Here is a 5,646-nt window from a genome sequence, read left to right on the forward strand (position 1 = left end):
GGTTTGGGCTATTTAGACCACAACAATTTAATAGAAAAGCAGTTTTCAGTACTGCTATGGCAATTAAACATTTTTAAAGATTCAAAGAAGATGTGGCAGAAAGCCCCGCCTTGCATTCAACACAAATAAAGACGTAGTTATATTTAAAAAAGGAGATTTTAATAGTGAAATTTGGTTCCTTTGTGAACCTAATGGAAACCAAAACCAGACATGAACTTGTGCCATTCAAATAAAGTTAAATTTGTAAAGCTCCTATAAATGGCAAAATGTGCTTAAAAACCATTTAGTTTTGTGCTCAGGGATTGATAACTTATTATATTGATTTATTCTTTACAAATATTAAATGATGGTGTAGCTATAGTGGGCAGTTTAAGGGCATGAGATTTATTCATGAACTTTTCTTTGGCCACCAGGTCTGATGTTTCATATTATAATGTTTTTATTTAAAAGCTCATAGATTAACAATGTGGTGTATAAACAAAGGCAGGGTGATATTTCAGATATTTTCAGTAATCTTTTTCTTTTTTTTTGTAGAAATTTGTCCATATTACTTACAAAATATTTAGATTCATTTGTACTTCATTTTCCTGGAGCGTGACTAGGATGAAGAGGGTCACATAGAGAGGGATTTGTTGCAGGACAACAAGGACCCAGGTGTAGTTGTTATTAGAGGCTAAGCTAATGGAAACACCAGTCTGCTTCTTGCCGGATCATGAAGCCGAAGAAGAGGCGAGCCTGTCCTGAGGGAGGTCTAGCCCAGAAGTGGGCATCTGGAGCCTTTGTCTGCCTCCCCCACTCTGACTCACTGTATTTACTAGTAGGAGAGAGGCAGGCTTTATCCTCAGCACAGCACATGTGTAGATACGGATTTCTGTAGTGCATCAATAAAACTGAACCTAAATAACCTGTTTTTTATTTACCTGTGATATGTTCTGTGTAGAAAGAATACTTGATCCAGGCTCCATCTTTGCTCATAGGCTGTGACATTCTCCCTTACAAAGAAACAATGATTAGTTAGTTTAATATATATTCCAGTGAGAAGCTATTTATGACAATAATGCAGTATACTTTATAATATAGGTTTTATTAAGAAAACATTTCATACCTAGACAAGGCAGTCTACATTCTAGTGAACCAATTTGAAAGCATTTTTTTTCATCTCTTTGCCTTTTGGAGTTGCATTTGGTTCTGAGATCCACATCCACAGTGTGAAATCACAGCGGAATAATCTTTCATTAAAGCTCTTCATATAAAGCAGGCTCTTCACAATCAAGACCAGAAGGAAAGTGAGGGGAGTTTTTAAGGAAAACTCAAATACTGAATACTGATCACAGTAGCAATGCTGCATTGATCTGAATGGAGACCTAATTAAAACAGCCATGTGTTTCAGAAAGTTGCTTGAACAGAGTGAGCCAGGGTCTGACAATGCCCCTGCAATACAGGTTGCCATTAACAACAATCAGTGCAGCCACTAGGAATGAGGCATCTAATCAGTTTCTCAAAGCTCTAATGCCAACTTAATGAAAGAGATTAAAAACGCTTATTTGAGTGAGGCCGGCACGTGTTTCCCTGATGTTTTTCCTCCTCTAGAAGAAGATAAAAGGTAATAATACAAGACAAATTATTATGGACCGGGATTTAATACACTGGAACTGGAACTCGTTTCCTAGAAGAATAGTACGAGTTGTATGAGAGAAAAACCCATAAATTTTGATTTGGAGTCGCATCAGTCTTTGTCTGCAAAGCACAGATATTACAGAAATTGCCCTGCAAATAAAACCGGGTCACATTTTACTAGGTGGGAGTGAAAACTGTCTGAAAGTTTGGGTGATTTGACAATTTGATCAGCAATCTTGGCAAGTAATCAGCTCTGGCAGACACAAGCCCACTCCTGTCAGTGCCACAGGCTGCTGCAGAATGAGCCCATATTACTTGTCTGCTGCAAAAGCTGCGGGATATGTTGTCAGGCAAGCGTTTGGCAAAGGTTTGAACTAAGAGTGGGAAGGAAGGAACACATTAAATACTGTGGAGAGATGAGGCGGGCAGTATATAGGCTCCAGCCTGCAGAGGTGGAGGTATATTGAGCGAGTGAACGAGGATGATTTGAACAGCCAGCAGGGCTGTGGTGCAGAAACTGCCTCAACTCACTGCAGGCTCTGAATTGTGCTCTGCAGCGACAGTATATTACGTTTCCACGCTGTCCACCTGAATGCAGCCCGCAGCCTCATGCTTAAGCCTATTGAGAGCATTTAAGTATTTCTCCCAGACTACATAATTGTACTTCAAGCTTAGTGCTGTGAAAAGAATTCTATGTTGTTTTCGCATTTGAAAAGAAGTGATATACTTAAACATCTCTCAGTAAGCTTGCACTGTGATGTCATGTTTTGCATTTGTAAGTCAGTGCTGTGTAGATGACACAGTTCCTCTGATGCGGTCTGTGTGCCTGGCCTGTTGCAGTGGGGAAAAGTACTGAGGTCTGTCCTATTAATGGTCACAAGCCAACTTGGATGTTATGATGAAAACGAGAGACATGTAATCTCTGAGGGAAGAACGGTGCCAGGGAAACGGCTTTCCTGGATTTTAGATCCCTTCATCCCAGCTCTCTCCCACTGCCGTCACAGTTATTATTCCCTGAATTCCCACTGTGTGGCCAATCAACAGATGTGTTTAAACTGAATTTGTCATCTCTCCCAACAAACCCCTTTTCCCCTTAACTGGTGATATTGTATTTTCTAACAAATCACAGCTAATTCACTGTAATTGCCAAAGTATTGTGAATTGCAAAGGGTACTCATGTATCTGACAGAAATTATTTGACCTGCATCGAAAACATCAGGTGGATGATTTTGCTGTAGGCGATTTAAAACTGGTGTCATTAGGAGAGAAATTAAAGGTAGCACTTTAAATTAAGTATGACCATTGTTTTCAGTTGTAAGTTTAATATTATAATTATATTCAAATAATTAAAATGCTGTATGATCTGTATTCCACTGTGCATGGCCCCTTCTGGCTAGGGTTGATTGTAATGATAAAATGTTAGTCATATTTAACACAATGTCGACATTTCTTTTGCTCTTGGTGGTCTATTAAAGAAATGTTTAAAAGTCCGTAAAGCAAATTTGACGTTTAGCATGTCAGATTGTGAAACCATCTGTAAATACAAACAGAATTAGCATGTTTGTCTAACATGGAGCTAGTTTCAAGAGATAATGGAAAGGTACAAATATTAGTAACTCTTTTGTTTATGGTTGTTATGGTTTTCCACCAAAATGACTATTTACCTGAATAGTTAAAAAAAAAAAAAAAAAAGAGGATCTACTGCTTTAGTTTTACCCGCGTTTTGAACTTCAGCAGCTGATTCACAGTGCAGATCAATTGCTATTATACTGTTCCCTGTTGTTTTGTTTAAATAGGCTTCTTTTCTAGTAAGCACGAGAGGAACTTTAAAAAGTATAGTCGAGTAAATCAAATGAATTGAAAATATTATATGTAGTTCAATTTTCTTTGCTGTCACTTAAGTATTTTTTCTTTCTTGAAATTATTGGATCACTTAAAGAAAACATTAATATAGGAAGAGGAGGAGGGAGATACGCTGCAAAGTTTCCCAAATGACCAAAGATGCTACAACTACATGTGCCTTTCCGTCTAATAGGCCACCAGCGTCCCACTTATTTATTCATTACAAAAAAAGAGTAAATAAAAAATAAAACATAGAAAATAATGAGCCCCTGCACATGATTCTCGAGCAGCTCGGATATTATGAACATACAAGGTAGCTGTGTGGCAGTTACCATACAGAGCCTAATTTGTCACTGAAGATGATGATTCCAGCAATTCTGTTTCAAAATTGGGTCAATAAATTGCTGTCAGTCTAATTCACTTGGCACTGTGTCATTAAAGCCAGAATGATTCTGTTACAGCTCTGCTGCATCCACCACACTTGGCAAGTGGGGCTTAAATTAATATTTAGTTGGACTGGTTTGGCTGAACACACACAGACACACACACATAGGGCAGATAAAGAGAGCAGGAGCTAGATTATTTAAAAATGACGGTGCAAATACAAGCAAATGACTTCCTTCTCCTTCAGGAACTCTTTTCACCATGAATAATAAGGGACCCTAAAATTCTGGGAATAAATACATAAACTTCATAAACTTGTATCACCTGCTGTATTTCATTAGTGCAACTCGTAAACACACCAGATTGTCTGCAGCTAGTTGTTTTAGCGACTGAATCTGCCAGCTGCTGCTGTGCTTTATATTGAGCCGCTTCTTGTGACCGTAAAATTGTGTTAAAATTGTCCTAAAATGATTTTTTTCTTTTACAAATTTATCAAATAACACAGAATAGTAAGTTCTGCTTTAAAATAGTCAATTGGCCAATTGGATACTAGAGTTATAGTTTATAGAGGTCAGCATTTTATTTATTTATTTGTTTTTTTTGGTAGATTCAAAGAAAGGATATTTCTTGGTTATATAATTTACATAAGAAAAAATAGTTACAAATGAATTGGGTGCTTGCTATAAATGCCACCACATTTCTTTCTGTAATCTCTACCAGAGGCTCTGCTGGGACTTACTGTTGCCTCTGAATGTGTAAGCTAATAGCAGACTGTCATTTGATATGGACTTTGGATAATTCATGGTTCATAGTGCTTTTCTTCTCTGACGCACATTTGTGCATCATAGCAAGAAGGAAAGAAGCTTTGGATAGTGGAATCAGGCTGTTTCAGGCAATAGTGTGTGATCTCCTTATATGCAAGGGCATTTTTAATTTTCTCTTTGTACCAAAGGAAATCAAGTTTTTAGATGTTGTGCAGTTTATGTGTCGTTGGAAGCGGAAATCACAAAACAGTCTTCAATGTCAACAGGCGTGTATAGGACAAATACCGCCATTCTTGCATGAATGCTATTAGAGACTTGGAGATTTTAATCTGCATGCATTTTCTCATTTAGACAAATCCAAAAAACACACATGCACACTACATCTGAAGTAGACAAAATAAATTGGTTCTGCTGTGAATACTTGCAGTCTCTGCTGGGAGCTTATTATGTGGCACTGCACAACAACTTGAGTGGTTAAAGATCGGTTGTCATCTTTACAGTATTTCGACACATACTTCTTTCTGACCTGTCATGAACAGGTCCAGCCTGCCTGGTAAGGGGTCCAGTCATTATTGGACTTAACTTATGGTGAGCACAGCTACATGATCAAATAGCTTCTTTCAACAGGAGCAGGCAAAGAGTAGTTTTGGCAGCCTTAGGCCTCAAGCTGTTCAACCTTACGCTCACTAATTGCTTTCTGTCAGGAAGGCCAGAATCTGTCAGCTCAACAGTGTTCAAAGCTCAGGGAGGAACTCTGCTAATGAACAAATATAGGAAAAGAGAAAGAAGTGAATAACATATGGGGAGGAGAAAAGAAGTGGTGTTGTTAAGGTTCAAAATTGAGGAGGGAGAGTACAAACCACTCTTGGTCCAGAAGCTCTTTGGTCAAACAATGATTTTAATGAACACACGTGTGGGAAGACACTCTGTACGCAGACAGCCAGTAGTCCTCGACTTAATCAAAGCATGAACAGATATTTTATAGCATCAGGGTTTGTTTACTGACGCCCCTTCATGCGTCACCGGTACATTTTATACA

This window comes from Rhamphochromis longiceps, linkage group LG9 (genome assembly GCF_057381845.1).
Source record: "Rhamphochromis longiceps isolate RC_006_pf linkage group LG9, R_longiceps_female_GT1.1, whole genome shotgun sequence".
Classification (NCBI taxonomy): Eukaryota; Metazoa; Chordata; class Actinopteri; order Cichliformes; family Cichlidae; genus Rhamphochromis; species Rhamphochromis longiceps.